The sequence below is a fragment of the Falco peregrinus genome, chromosome 7, assembly GCF_023634155.1.
Source record: "Falco peregrinus isolate bFalPer1 chromosome 7, bFalPer1.pri, whole genome shotgun sequence".
NCBI classification, from domain to species: Eukaryota; Metazoa; Chordata; class Aves; order Falconiformes; family Falconidae; genus Falco; species Falco peregrinus.
The window spans coordinates 74026849-74043806 of NC_073727.1; the positions used below are offsets into that span (position 1 = coordinate 74026849).

The window sequence follows — 16958 nt, forward strand, 5'->3', positions numbered from 1 at the left end:
ATAATAATAGTTTTAGAACAAAATTTTCTGAGAAGTATTTTAGGAATGACTAAAAGACTGAAAGATCCTAAATAAAAATTTTGCCTGACACAGAAGGTTTGGGTTTGTATTATCTAAGCATTATCAACTTCAAATCAGGGAAAGCAGGAAAGCGTTGGGAATTTTACACACAAATACCCTTTCTAGTACATTAAATTCTCCCCTAATGAGGTTCAGTAAGTTTGCTTAGAAAACTACCACTGTGTAAACATGAAGCAGACATTTCCCTAATTTGCACATGTATTGCTTGTACCTCATGTTATAGAAAATATATGCAGTGTAAATCCAAACTTCAAGACAGAACAAAAAGAAGATACGCTTTGATAAAGAAAGTGCTATCACATGTTCTTTCTTCTAAGTGACCACCTTTTTCCTCTTATTCAATCAATAACATTTACGTTATTATGAAGACACCTAAGAACCCAGGTACCATGAGGCACTGTATAAGGACATGAGTACCACAGCTCAGACATTATAAAAAACAGGCAGCGGTGCTTGGACAGAATCAAGAGAGCTTGAGACAATGCCGAGATTTGTAGGTGGACAACAAGCACCCCCGTGAACCCAGCTGGAAGAGACTGCACCACACAAGCCTACACCCAGCACCATGGGGAGACAGACAGGTCTCCTCCGGCTCTGGTGCCAGCCTGAGGCCAGGGCTCACGGGACTTTGCCCACAGACAACTTTGGGGACAAGGTAGGTGCTCGAGCTAGCTGCAGAACAGGCTTAATTTGAGCTATGTCAATTCCAGCCATCCTGTCCTAGTGCAAACCCAGGAGCTATGCTCATGAGGTCAGATGGGACCAACAACCATAAGGATGCCTCCTGGCCTTGAAATCTCTGCACACAAAGGTATCTTCTGTCTGGGCTCTTCCTGGGGGAATTCAGATAGGCTAGGCTGGAAATCATGGGGTTTTCTCACACTAGAGCCACACAAAACACAGTGCCAGGAATAAAGAGATGTAGCTTTCCCACTGATGCTGCTATGTCAATGCCTAACAGGAGGTGGTGGGAAGCACAAGGAAGCAGGGGACAAAAGGAAGAGCCTTAGAGATCTCAGGGCAATGTAGCTGCCACAATCCTTGCTGCAACTTAACCACTTTTGACACTTTCAGAGGACAATGAGCATTTACAGCTGTATTTAATGCAAGGAACAAATTATTTTCTATTCAAGTATCCACAAAATCACTAATTGTGAAAGCTGTTCTTCAGATACTTATCACAGGCCATCATATGTGCTGGCTCTAGGTAAGGGAAAAATACAAGCACCAATGCTAAAAAGCAAAATAGTTCTAACTGTTCAACTACCCATAAATAACCTCCAAAGATCTGACAGCATTTTTTGCATCCTTTTGTCTCCAGCTTCAACACTGCACATTTCTAAGAAAGATCAAAGAGAAAAAAGAAAAAAAACCACAACCCTTTTCTTGTGTAAAACACTGAAGAGAACACATGCAGCTGTGATTGTTTGTAAGTTTCTAGGTATCAAAACCTGGCACGGAGTATTCACTACATGAAATCACACAAAATACAGATGGTGTGAGTTCTGTATTTGAAGACAACAGGGAATCCAATGTGGCAAAAGACCAATTTAAAATCCCTCTGAAAATTTTCCTGTAAAAATCTAGGGAACTTATCTGTAGTGTAAGACCTGCTTTCTGTAAGTTACCTTTACTCTTTGTATTTCAAAGCAAGAAAGCAAACTAAATGGTTTTTCAGTAGCTTTAGTTGCTATTCATCATAGAACAGCAAGACCACAATATAAATGAAGTCAACCATTTTCTGCTTATCCAGACATTGATTCTGAAAGAGATGATGTCATCTGGAAGTGCCAGATATCTAGCAAAAAAACACCCAAACCTATTTTTTTTTTCCCCTGTCATTTTCAGCAAGTCCTCTGCGTATAATCCTTAAGTATCACATTTTTAATAGATTCTAGCACAAGCAAGCTAACAATGTAATTTGCTAATGGCCATTCCTTACTGCTAAATTCAAACCTTTAGCCTCCTTCACGGTTAGTTGACTGGCAATGGCTATGTACGTTTCAGAATGTAGAGACTGCAAACGCAGCATATTTGAGGGCATATTAGATTCCTCTGGAAACAAATAATTTCAGACATCAAGGCAACTTCTGAAGGTCGTACTTGTATCTGTCGTTACATATAAACAACATTTGTAGCTATGAACACAAACACAGGAAAACATTTCTTACTCTGAAAGTGACCACTAGGCAAGCTCACAGCCCAAATTTTGGATGGCTAAAGCATGAATTTAGCTCATTAATCTAAGATCAACAGGATTTCAATCCAAAACCTTCCAAGCACCATTCATCACCCTAGTTGGCAATCTGAAGAAAAAGGAATAGACTAGACTGGCTTTAAAAACTGAAACTGCTTTTGGAGGTAGCCTGTTTTGGTACAGGTTAATGAACAGTAATGAGAAATCAAGACAGCCTGAGCACTTCTGTTCCCTAAATAAAGTATTTTAGATTCCAAGGCTAAGTTTACAGACTTTTTCAGAAACAGTGAATTCGTATTTTAAAAGTATAAAAATACACAGAAGGAAATGGTGAGTCAAAGAGCTATACTTTATTACACTCACAAATATGAGCTTTGCTTTGCAAGATTCCCCATTAACTTCAAACTACTTAACAAGTTAAACATTACCCCCACAAAATAAGGTGTCAGAGAGAGACAGCAAGCACATCTTTCCTTTGATAACCCCATAAGGACAGTATTGATACTCATCTACCAACTGTGCATTATCATCAATATTTATAACATCATCTACCACAGGAAAGAAAAAGAAGGGCTACTAAATGAGGAATGCTAGAACAGCAAATAAGTTAAGGGGCAATGAAACCGTCCACTGTTCAAGTTTAGTCCTTCAAAGCAAGCAGTTTGTGTGAACCTTTCATTCTTATATCCCACAAGCCTATCATTCAACCACTATAAACAGTTACTAGAGGACATTTTTTTCCTTAAGCGTGGAACAAATTACTGAGTTTGCATGAGTGTGAACAGTTGTTTGCTAGAGATGCAGTTCTCCAAATTATCTCAAAGCCTGTGAATTACTAGTTATGCAAGAAAAAGGTGGCAGAGGTAATTCTCTGCACAGCCCTTGTATTTCAGGATCAAAGTCTTAACTGGCACTAAATACTCTAATATTATTATTTTTTTTTGTAACTGGGAGAACTCGTTCATCTCTGCTACCGCAAGTGTTTTCTCTCTGCCTGTAAGCTCCCTCTGCATCACACAGTATACAAAATCCATACACCAAAAAGCCTCAATCTCTTTACTTGTACTGATTTCAGTGATGCAGTTTTGAATCCAAAGCACAGAGCAGATGAGAGAATATTTTCCCAAGGAGATCAATGGTGGTGCTGGATTTCTATGGCTCATTTTTTACAGTGCAAATATAAGAGCAAGTCTGGCATAAACAGTAAGGAGTCATCCCTCCAATTCCATCTTACCCTGCATGTTTTGAAGCAAGTCTGAACTTGACATAATGTATCTAACTGCAGAAATAATGGGCTAGAGATATATGATGTATGATGAAATGTATTCTATTTCCAGCTAGCCCTAAACCAGAGAAGTCTGAAGAACACAAAAAAATAAGAGTCCAGCTTTGGGCAACACCCTTCAAAAAAACCCATGAGATTAGTGGAAGCAGATTGAAAGAGAAAAACAAGAATGACAAAGATCTAAAAATATGTGACCTGTTAGGAAAGACTGAAAAACTGCATTTACTGAGAGGAAATGTGACAACAGTCTTCAAATATGTAAAATGCTGTTGCAAAAAAGGTAATAAATCAACTCTTCCGGGAATAGAAGAAGAACTAATGAGTTTAAAATGAGCATATGTGTTTTCAGCTAAAACTACTTTTTAATACAAAAGACAGATAAGCACTAAAATTATTACTCAGGAAGTATGTGAAACCAGCAGTAAGGCAGACACAGAAGCAAAACTATCAGTCAAGAATGGCTTTTGTTAAGTTACTTTGCTTCAGGTACTGAGATGACCTACACGACCTGTGCAGAACTTTTCCAGCCCTAGTTTTGTAGTTCCATCCGTGATTATAGATCTCTTTCATTCACCAGCATTTAAGGTGGATCGCACCTCCTTCTTGTGAGTATTACAAGGAAGCAAACTATGCCAACAAAGTGAAACTCCTGACTTTGGACCTCTGCCCTGCAAATCACGTAACCAAAGACCATCTGATATTTCTTCCTCCCTTAACTGTGCTACCTAAATAGACAATACAAGAGTGTATGATGGTGGATATAGGTGGAAGGTGTCATTTTCTCTTACAACTATTTGCAATGATGACTGCAATAATAAATGGATGACTACTTAGCCAGAAGTATTCTACTGGATATGCTGATTACAAATAATCTACATTTTTTTATTATTATTTAAAAGCAAGTATATTTTCTTTAACCTGACTCAAATACATGGAGGTTTTTTTGCAGATTATTATTAGTACTGTAAACGAGGTAAGAAATCCACTGTATCAAACACTATGTAGATGCATGGCAAAAAAAAAAAAAAAAAAGCTGAGGAACTTGCAGCCAAGACAACAATTGAGTACTGGAAGTAGATGATTTGAAATGTTAGACTTATTTTTTTCTAAAAAAAACATTTACATCCATGAACAGGAACTGAAACTACCACAAATTAGACTGGAAGAATTAGATAGATATGATAATTAAGATAGAATGATAATGATTGATAACATGATACACATAAGTCACTGGTTTTGTCACAAGCTGACAACCACCAAAAACTGGTGGGGTAAGACCACCTGGTAGCTATCTTTTGCTGATACTGAATGAAAACCATGGCTTATTTCAACACAGGAGACATCAAGTATCACAGTGGCAGTACCCCCTGTAGAGAAGTCAAAACCACAGCCTTGATTTTCTACTCTGCCTGCACTGTACTAAAACATCACTGGGAAGGGGAGCTGCTGCAGGAAGCCTGTTTCAGTCTTGATTCACAAGTTCTTGACCTCAACGCAAGCTGCCACCTGCTCTAGGGCAGCCCTGAAGAGGATATCTTGCTTGAGGAAATCACCTTTCTGTATTAGGAACAAGGGTGGCAGAAATTAGGCCCCAGCAGAGTGTAAAAAACCTTTTCTCTCAAAGCTACTAGCAAGCAGTCAAGAATGGAGCTTCAGAACACCCTGGTTACCTGAATTTTGCAGATAGGAAAACTGAGGTAATACATCTAGGTAGCACATATTTGAACACAAAATCGTAATTGTTTTACATGTATAAGAAAACGCGCCACAGAAGGCAATTCAAAGGATGTATTCCAGCAGCGGTGACTATGCTGTTTTAGAAAGTAAAATGTCATCTCTCTTAGAGTGCAAGTTAGCCAGGCAGCTGTACCAATGAGTTTCCTCTGATGTCTGTCTCTTGGCTTGAAAAACCAACATGCCTTCCATTATCGGCCACACCTGAGGCACTGTGTAAGCTGAGAGTGCATTACAGCATGGGTAAGTCGACAAGCTGAGTGGAGGCTACTGATCTCTGTAATTAAGGCAACAAAAATGGTAAAAACTGAGACTGGTAACTGCAAACCTTGTGTATCAGCTCAGGCTGATAACAGGAACTTTGTGTACTTGTATAAATAACAGCTTTACTGTTTTGTACTGAAACATAAGACATTCAAAGGCTTGTTTAGTTCTCAAAAGCAATCAAAAGGAAAGTAGTCATGACTTTGTAAAATAACTGCAGTATGAAATGTAGTTTTCTTCTTGCATTTGTTTAGAGGTCAAAGCTAGGTGCTCTTAAAATTACTTTTACTCAGAATCCTGGGTTGAGAAAGGGAACTGAATTGAAAACCAGACACTTCAGCAACTCAGGCATTTAGCCTGATCTGTCAGAAGTTTTCATACCCACATCATAAGCAGCGTTTTATCAGTATCAGCAGCACAAGTCTCAGTACTGATGCAGGTGCTCAACAGAAGCCTCTTTTATGACCCCCCTTTCCCCTGTAGTAACAAGAGGTACATGTCTGGCAGGAGTAGTAAGTGCAGCAATATTAATGTTGTATTACTGTGATTATACAGGAAAAAGTGGCCATGCTTGGCTGAACAGTCACAGCCTCATACTTTTACAGAGTAATGACGTTTTGTTCAAATCAAAGAACATCCCTAAGCTGTTCTTGAATTCCAGATAAGATTAAGAGGGCAAAGATCTTCAAGTGTATTAGGAGGCTATTTGTACTAGTGTGTACTGTTTGTTGTAACTGGGTGTGCCATCTGTATTTAAACACTAAGCTTGGAAAAACTATAATTTGATTCCTGTTAGAAAAGTAAATTATATAAACAACAGAAGTGTAGTTAGCCCTTTGCTGGAAAGAGTACCTTTGCCATATGCCCATTTCCTCTGTTCGCTCAACTGAAAGCTCAGATGTCCCTGTTGAGTGAGGGGAATTAGTTTTGGATCAGATCCAGGTATCGGCATTTGATCTATACCTACAGATTTCAGTTGCACTGAAGATGAGTGGGGCAGAACTGGTAATACAGACTGAATTGCTAAGCATGGACATCAACAGACAAGAATTTGTGTTCCTTCAGATATTCTGCAACTAAGCTCATACTTTGGTTTCCTTTATTGTGAAATGAAAATAATCCTACTATCAGAGGAAGATGGAATTTCAATAATTAACATTAATAGGTCACCTAGACAGTTTGCGAGGAAAAGTGTGGAGCATTATTAACATGATTTATGTTCACTTTTTCTATTTCAAGCTGCCTACATATTTCTATTCATTCTTCAGTTTCTACTGGCCATAACTGAAAAGAATTAGAAATATTCCTCTCCTTGACACAAGACCCAGAGGAATTATGAGACTGTCAAGAGTTGATAAGAAAATTTACTGCAGATACTGAATGTGAACTTACAACAACTCCCTAAAATTCACTCCACCTTCTAGAACCATTTTAACATGAAAACCTCTTTCCTAAATTAGGGAACAAATCAAACTACAGACAGCAAAACAGTACAAAGATACATCAACACTCCTGGAGTACAGAGGTATTATATAACCTATGAAAAAATCAAGTAATATGTTCCGTCTGTAGTTTCACAGCATGGGTAAAAGGCAAAGACAAAGTACAAAAAGACAAAAATACAGCAAAGTGAAGATATTTTTCCAACAGAAAAAACAAATTTCCAATACCTACTCAGAGCTAACTTTCAAAGGTAAGGTACTGTGCCAAAATATTTACCTTGCTCCTGTTAGGTGGAATGTTAAATAATGCCTTTTCATCTGGCAATTGGGAAAGCACAGCATCAGGAGAATAAAACCCCTTTCGTTCAAGCAGTGGATCACTTTTGCTTTCAGAAAGTAAGTCATGCAACTTTTCAGATTTATTGCTTTCTGGTACATCTTCAACGACTTTGCAAGGAGTTATGTTTAACCCCATTTCTTCACGTCTGCCTAAAATGTGGATAGCAGAATCCAAGCTGGCTGCCTTTCCATAACAAAGACCACTGTATTTCTTCAGGAATGCTAATTCTCTCTTGTTGCCATCCTCCGAGTACTTCCTTTTCCCTGTACAGCGTCTCTCAGAACGCCTCTTGTGTTGTTCCTTTAACCATGTCTCTGTTTCATCAGACTTCATGAGCCTCTGATTATCACCATGAAAACTGTCCCCACAAAGAGAATCACTCTTTGTTTCACTTAGTAAAACTTTTGCTTTAACAGGATCAGTTGAAAGGTCTGTACTCACAGGCAAAGCACTACCGGTCACTGTCACTCTCCAGGGGAAGGAATCAGCCAGTCCCACACCCTTGGGATGAATCTCGATGTTTTCTGAAATCCCCAGTTCATACTGGCTTTTTTCTTCATTTTCTTTAACCTGTACTGAATCTGGTCCCTCAGTTGATTTCTTTCTCCTTTTTCTTCTGAAATATTTTCTTCCAGGGGAATGTTTAGCTGGACTTAAGGGAGCTTTGGCAGGATCTAAACACTGTTCTTCCTTTTCAGCCCTCACACATCCACAGACATTCCCCATTTAGCTTTCGGTAACTCACAGTTGCACAGTCTCATTCATTCCAGTATATTTACATACACTTAAATCCTCCTCAGAAAGTTAAGAACTGCCGTTTGCACCTAATTTCTTCCAGACTTCACGTTCATCCTCCTCAGTACGTAGCCATTTTGCTTATGAGAAATGCACACGCAATAAACGTTGTGGCACGATGCCCAGGCAGGGCCTGTGTCTGATTAGACACTGTGGCTTATTTCTGGCCACCAATCCTCTTAAATAAACATCACTGCTTCAGCACTGGGCTGTAATGTTGATGGCCTTTCACAGAGATGACACAGCATTTATGAGCAACAGAAAATTCTTGCATGCATTTTAACTTCCCCCTTCATTTAATAACTTGAGCAAAATAAAGTAGGAAAACATGCAGCAACCTTTGAAACTATTAGTTACACTCCTGAGTCCAAAAGCAAGCAGCACAGCAAATAGCAGGGATTTAGTTAGCAGATTTGGTTTGCACTTCTTATGTTTTTATTACGTATCCAATGATCCACAGATGGGAAGATTAAAGTGAAGGATCAGAGATTGCTCTGACAGCTTGTTGGGGGTCAAATTTTTATTTGTATGTGGAGTTTTCATAGCAGCTGATGTGATTTTTTCACTGGTTTGTCAGCTATAAATAACCTGCTATTTCACTACTATCATAAAAGCATAACAGCTTGCTCAGGGCAGTGGTGCTGTGTACTCGGGGCCGGAACCTTGCAGCAAATTTAAACCTTCCAGCAGATAAAGGTGAAACAAATCACAAGAGCCAGTCTATCTAGAAAACTGTCCACAAAGTTGATCTATAAAAATGGAGCTTTACCCTCCTCCCATGCTCCTGTTCTGTAGGCATTTTTGTGTAGCTCTGAATGTAACAGCTAAGAAGCATCCAACTACAACTGCAACTAAGTAGAACTGAACACTATTAAGATGCAAACAAGTCTTATCACCAGCACACTTTGGAAAATACATTTTTAAGCTTCCACTTCATTTCTGTCACTGATACACAAAACCTACCAAAACCAACAAACATCAGCAGGGGTACATGTGTACAGATCCTCATGCTGAGAAGGAACTACTGAGTGACTTGCCAAGCACTATCACGTGTTACCTTTGAGTTTCCCTTGCTTATATTTGTAAAGGAATTGCAATAATGAAACCCAGAGACTTTATCCCCAGGGGCCAGTTCCACTGAAGTATTCTACGACATTTTACTGACAGGATCTAGAACGTATAATACAATATAGAAGTAAGATCAGGCTCCAAAGAATTTCCAAGAATACAGACGCTCATTGCTGACTACTCTCAGGACACTGGGAAAAAAACTGATGGTAATGCTTGGGAAATCTTTTACTGTAACACCAAGGGACTAGAAGGCTGTTCCAGAATGCTGTGTACCACTGGTAGATGGACAGCTACATACAGGCAAAACGCTAACGTGTTTCTTTTCAAAGTAGATGTTTACACTACGACCACACTCTTTCATGGCCTCGATTTGTATTTGCATTTGTAGTATGCTCAACATACAGATGTGGTTGTGACATTTGCACCCTTTACTCACAGTGAAAAAGCTGTATTCTGGTCAGCTTAGAAAAGTGACTTTCAGCCAAGGCCAGAAGACTCTGACTTAAAACACACTCCCACATGGGACTGAGTAGGGTCCTGACATGCCCTCCCCCTTAATTAACAGAAAAAGAACATGAAAAAAAAGAAGTTTTTGTAAATGACATCACTGTGTTTGTACGAACAAATGGCTTTTATGCTTGAAAATACACCTCCTCTTTCTCCTCTCTCATCAAAAAAGATGATTCAGGACTTTGCAGTGCAACGGACCAAGACTGATTTCATTTCACACAGACATAGCTTCTTGTTTAACAACAACATGTCTAATAACAATAATACATGGTTAAAAAGATCATAGTATAATAATATTAAAATATGACACTATGCACTCTTATAAAAAACTTATTATTATCTTGATAAAGTAGAAATCATGTAAAGTGTTAAAGTCAAGAGCATCTGAATGAACAATACTGAGTTTTCATGCTGTATTAACTGTCTAATCAAAAAACGTATTAAAGTAAATACAGCCTGCCACAAGTACACTGCCAACGTTGTTCTTCCTCCACAAATTTCACAGGAGTTAAGAATTTGCTTAAAAATAATGCAAATTTAAATTTTCAATGCAAGTGCATATTTAAATTAAGACACATGGGCACAGAGGTTTCTAAATAATGTTAGACTATTTACTGAGGTTTAATGGAATGTGATTTAGTATGTATTTCCTTTAAGTGGTTTACATCTGTTTAACAATCAGTATGATCCCACCTTCTTCCAAACAGAAAACATCTCTAAAGCATTCTCTGTTATTTCAAAATTCCTGTTAGAATCAGTAGCACACTGTCATAAAAACATCAAATCAAATGTAATTCAAGACAGGTCAGAAGAAATGTGTTGTTATTTTACAACTGACAATGTGCAATTTGTAATGTAATCAGTAATTTAGAATCTTGTACATCCTCTTTCATACATACCTTAAATTTTGATTATTTTTTCTTAAGAGTAGGTAATTCACCTTTTCAGAAAATCAGCTGCCTCTGAAGTGGAATTAAAAAATTGAGACAGCAAAAATACAAGACTCATTCTGAAACACTGGTTACAAGCTCAGTGCTCCCAAAAATCCTGGCTTATTGCTGCATATTCCAGGTGAATTTAGTTGCGTGCATCTGGTATAACTGCAGCTAGTCCTAGAATTCAACCATTTCTAAATATTATTTATAACTATATAACTAGGAGTAATGCATTCCAAACACATATTTACAGATTATTAGCAGTATTCGTGCCTATCTTCCTAGAGTTAGGTAAGAAATATGTATTTTTGATACTTAATAACCAATTTAGCAACACATAGCAGCCATTTCTGAGTGAGAAGGCTATCATGTTTCTATTAACAATTCTTTCTACTGTTCCTTGTTTTTCCATGAACAGAAAAGAAACTTTACAGTCACTTTAACTAAGTCAATTATGGTCTTGAACCAAAGAAAAGACCAAGGACAAAAGAACTGACAAATTGCATTTATATCAGCTATGGGGTTTTATATAAAAAAAACTAGGCAAAATCGTATTCCACGTTAAGGGAAGATGATAAATGAAAGTGCAAGTAACTGAAGGCAAAATGACCACTTTCGGCTAACTGACATTCTATGAAGTCATAACTTCAGTCTCAGCAATGAAAGACACAGATGTAACGGGATTAAACTGGAAATTCAGAAAAGGGGGAATTGAAATCTCTTCTAAAACATGCCTACTAGAGCAAAGAAATATGATCTTCTAAAGCATCAAAAGAGACTACAACTGAAGCCTATGAGAACCACCACAAAATAGCAAGACCTGACCACACCAGGGGCTTTGTCTCAGACATCTAACTAGACCGCAATGGAAGCTCAGCACTTGCTAAAGTCAAAGATTCAGATGATCAAAGCTGCTAGAAATAGGATTGATGTGTTTCTTTCCTTTTTTTAAAAAAAAAAACCACACAAAACACAAACCTTAAAGATACAAATTTATACTCACCAGTGCTGGGAAGTTTTAAGGGGAGATTAGCAAAAGACTTTTTCTGGCACATAAATCCTTAAGAAGTATAACATGCATAAAGGATTAGACCAATACTTGTTTGCAACTTGATCTGTCTGAGAGGTTGCTTAATCACAAACAAGAGGTTAACATTAAGGCATGGCAGAAAAAAGATGAACATTGATACATGAAATACCTCACTCAGATTTGCACAGGTTTGCATTTAACCATAGATTTCTCTAAGTTGTCGAGCACGGCTGTGACTGAAATGCATTATGTTCTAAACGTGGGACATTATAATGGCAAAGTTGAATATCTGCGTATTTGTTAGTCTGCAAAATGCTGAGACCATTCATCCTTTGCACACTGCTAACTTATGCTTTATCATTGGTTTTGTATAGTTAGCAAATGTTGTAAAGGAAAGGTTATTCCACTTTGCCATCAAACCACACCTGATCCCTTTTATCAAAAGCCTACTAGGAATGCATTTCACATAGTTTTGGATCTAAGATCCCTTCCCCCTCTTTTTTTTCCCCTGTGTTTATGCAACACAGCAAAAGCAATGGAGCATTTAGCATAAATGAGACGTGCCATTTCATGGTACTAAAACAGCATACCAGATAATCAGCAAGCATTTTGTTGCACAGCCCAAAGGTCACATGCAGAATGACAGAGAGATAAACATAAGCCAAAGAGAAAGTGAAAATTAAAGCAGCACAAGATAGAGAACAAGGCAAAAAATAAAGGCTTGCCAGCACAAACAAAAGGTTGTATTTGGAGCTGTTTGTGCTGTTCTGGCAACCACTCCTCAAAATCTCAAAAATTGCTGTTTAGCTTTCAGGTACCACTGAGCTACCAGAAGTCATGACTCTCAACAGGAGAGGTTTTATAACCAGTGAGATGGCTTACAAAGAGAGGAATTTGCTCCTTGTTGCTGGTTTTACGGGATTAGGGATGAAGAGAATCCACACAGATGAGCTAACTGCTCATAAATCTTATCCTGCTACAGATATCGCACCATTTGTAGAGATAAAGTCTAAATACAACCTGCGATGAGCCCTAATGCCTCTCGTCCTTGCTGTGACTCAGAGGAGTACCAGAAACTGCAAGAACTCCATACTCATATTCTTACCTGAAAGTCAGCAATTTTTCTTTTTTTTTTTTTAATTGCTGAAGAATTCCAGAAGAGATAACTAGCAGTTCCCCTGAGGAATGAAATGCAGGAAGAATAAACCCCACCATGTGCTGAATGAGAGGTCTGCTGCAACAGTGAATGACTGGGAATTGCAGCTCCCTGGTGGAATACAGTTTATCCTACCACCACTTATAGACAGAGGTTAGACAAGTGGCCACATAGCTCCATCTTTAAATCTTTGACAAGATCAGACCTTGAACTGTTCTACCTATTTTGAAGTAGAGGCAGATTAAACTTCAGTGCTTGGGCTCCAAGGCCCACAGCTCGGGCAGGGCCCAGAGGCAGGCTTCACAGCCAGCTGCCATCAGCCAGCTGCAGCCAGCAGAACAGATGCCAGGACAACGGAGTGAAGACCAGACCCAGCCCTCTCAACTCCACATTGCCACCTCAGCAAAGCAGGCAGCATGTCTGTTGTATGGCGACCTCTATCAGATTTCACAGCAGAGCTGCTGAAGCAGAGGAAGGTGCACAAGTCCCAGAACATCCCATTATTCCTCCGCCTTCTGCACAGCGTTTACTGGAATGGGCCACCACAGCTGAGCCGTCTCCTCCTCTGTCCACCCTGCGTGAAGGACACAGCCTTCACGACCAACACAAAGAGTGCTTCAAAATTACTACCTGCATTGCAGGCTCTGAACACCTAACTGCACTAAGAGGTATCAGGAACTTGAGAAACCACTTGGGTAGCTGTCTTTATCTCAGCCAAGTCATCTACAAACAAATCCACCCTTCCTACCCTTTTGCCCAGACAGGTAAAAGTTTAACAGCTGATCTGCTGGACCAAATGAACAGTCCATAGACTGCTTTGGGGCAGACTGATAACGGATGCATTTTGCTGGAAGGTTTATGGGGAGTCAGCAGCAAAAAAAAGTATTTGCTGGCTGACAAGAGGAATGTGAAGAGGTTACATGTGCCCCAGGGAGGCCTGAGAGAAAGCAACCATCTGGCCAGTGGGGGCTGGATGGTGCTGTAACATCTGGACAAAAACGTTACTGACTGGAGCCTTCAAAAGCAGCATCCTGCAAAGAGGCCTGACAGCAGGGAGCGGGGGAGAATGGAAGGAAAAGTGTTTCATGGCAATTCCCGAGCTTCAAAATGATGATGAAACTGAAATAGAAAAAGTCTACTGACTCATGACTTTGAAGCTCCAGAAAGTTTTTAAGGTCTGAGTTCACAAAGGTCTTATTTTAGATGCCTGAAAGTTTAAAGTTTCAGGTTTTGCTTTGTTTTGGCATGTTCTTGTCAACGAACTGCAAGATATTCTAAATATTTAACATTTGTTAAATTCAAGAATGTTTGCAGTTTTTTTGAATTGAATTGAAAATTGAAAAGAAATAATCACCAATTTTCACTGAAATTATCCTACTAAAATTGTGATTACTTACTGAGGCCAAATTCTCCCTTCATTTATAGTTGCTTATGTCCAATGTCATAATGTACTAGGTGTTAAAGAAGGGTATTTATACATACAGCCTATAATTTTACAAAACACTGTGATCTGTTTTAACACATTCTCCAGGTGCCAGGAAAATAACTTCCAGTAGTTATGGCATTATGAAACTAAATTTCAAAAAAGCCACATATTATTAAAGGCATGTGAAATGCATACATTGAAAGTTTGCCTAAAACCTAACAACATACATGTCTCCAGGATTTTCAACACACACAGGATAAACTATTTTCCAACATGTTCAACTCAATAAACCACCAGATTTCCCATACCATCTTTTCTGTATCTTATATGTAATTATTTGGGATACAGAAGATTTCTGGACTTGTGCAGCTGCAGAAGTCAGTGGTATAACTACAGAACAACATCTATATTCATCTAATTATGGGTACCAAGTCAAAGAGCTATAACCATCTCTAGGCATAATTCAGATGCAAGAGAAATGCAATCCTCAAATGTGTATAATTTTTTATTTTTGTTCATCATGTTTTTCCCCTAAAACATTCCTAAATCCATTCCAATACGTAGAAGGATTTTCTGTTTTGAGGAAGTATTAGCCTCCAGATAAGTGCCATGACTCAAGAGAAACAAGAAGCCACAAACAGCAGCCAAAAAAAAATCCCTGTAATCTTGACTACCTCCCAGGCTGCAGTGTTAGTAGAATACAGATAAATGATGGAGCAGAGGCAGTAACATCACATGGCAAACAGCTCCTTATACTCACCAAGAAATTAACTACTTATGCAAATGCTGTTTTTTTTTTAAAAAATTAAGGAAAAATTAAAGAAATTAAGTGGTAGTTCAGATTAAGACACCCCAACATAGGTGTCCACACATTCATGTTTACACGCTGGCTAGGTCCTGAAGAGACGGTTTTAGCCAGTGGAGGCAGGATGTAGTTTCCTGAACGTGGGCTTCTAGAGCAATTTGAGATATCCTGCTATATCCCACCTGGCCTCCAGCTGCAACCTAGAAGAGCATGGGTCTCTCACAGATCTGCTGTCTCATCAGAGAACTCCACATGCATGTCCTGGATACTCTAGCACACCTCAGATGTCACTCAAATCCCAGGTGTCTTTAGGAAACCGAATGAAAAGCCCTGGAGAGCTAGTTAGTAAAACCAACGGATCTTGAACAGCAATGTTTCACACCCTGAAGTAGAGGCATAGGAAGAAAGTCAATTGACCATCCAGAACATCTGAGACACTTGTAACTAACTGAGATATCTACACGGGAATAGCACGTATACCACAGGACCTAAGGAAACTTGCTTCCCACTGCATATGCTACTGAATATGATGTGTCATCTCAGATCACACTAAGCACCTATGCTGCACAACTGAATAGCTCAGTAGGTGCTCTAGGCCAGTGATCTGAATTGCTCGACCAGCCTCACACACTTGCCCTGGCTTCAGCTGTAATAGAGTTAATTTTCTTCTTAGTAGCTGGTGCAGTGCTGCATTTTGAATTAGGTGTAAAAACAATGCTGATGGGACAGTGATGTTTTTAGTTGTTGCTGGGTGGTGGTTGTGCTAGGTCAACAACTTTTTAGTTTCTCAGGCCATGCCAGCGAGAGGGCTGGAGGGGAGCGGGAAGCTGGGAGGGGACACAGCTGGGTCAGCCGACCTGACTAGCCCAAGAGGTATTCCATGTGACAGAACATCATGCTCAGTATATAAACTGGGAGGGCTGGCTGGGGCTGGGGCATCATTGCTTGGGGACTGGCTGGGCATCGGTCAGCGGGTGGTGAGCAGTTGTGCTGTGTCACTAGTATTCTCTTCTCTCTTCCCTTTGGATTTCATTGCTCTCCCCTTGCCCCCCTCCTTTTAATTACAAGTTAGTATTATTAATATTGTGTTTTATTTTATTTTATTTCAATTATTGAATTGTTCTTATCTCAACCCTCGAGTTTTACATTCCTTTCCGACTCTCCACCTCATCCCTCTGGGTGAGGGCTAAGTGAGTGAGAAGCTGTGCGGTACTTAATAACCGGCTGGGGTTAAACCACACCACCACTGTACTGGCTAGCCCTCCAGGCCTCAAATCTGTTGCTACGCATGTTTACCACCATTTAAGATGCAGTTTATCTTGCCTGATCTGTCTCTTCCCAGATGACAGTGGGTCTCCCATAAGACCTACATCATGTTTCTTGTACTCATGTGGGTGTCTCATAAATCTCCAACACCACAGATAGATGTCTGCTTAGTCAAATGGAACGAGCCTCTGGTAGCTGGTTAGTTGACTCACTCTCTAGGCTATACTAGCTGTATAGACTAACCCTCTATCATTCAGATTATCAGATTAGAGGGAAAGTATAGACATTTAATATATATGAACATGGCTCCCCATAAGCACCTGCCTTTAGGTGTCTTAATTTCAAACTGAATCTCATCACAACTTTCCCAATACCTATAGGATTACTCCATGCACAAACAGAGTTGTTGTCATGAAGCTTCATCCCTTTGTGAAGACTCTGCTGTTAAGACTTTTCTGTTCAGACTCTTCCCTCATTCAAAATCTAAGTGAAGACAAAAAAATGTAAGGTGTAAGTATGCACATTCTTCTGAACCTCCTTATCAATTCTGAACCCATATCAGCCATATACAGGCGTCAATGACACCACATTGCCATGTACTTCAAAAGAAGTGGCATACAG

The 16958-nt window shown here is 39.3% G+C and overlaps 1 protein-coding gene across 1 annotated transcript in view; it reads right to left on the reverse strand.

The window, feature by feature from the left end:
• LOC101923360 (dystonin) overlaps nucleotides 1–16958 on the reverse strand; it is a 303205-nt gene that overhangs the window by 164972 nt on the left and 121275 nt on the right.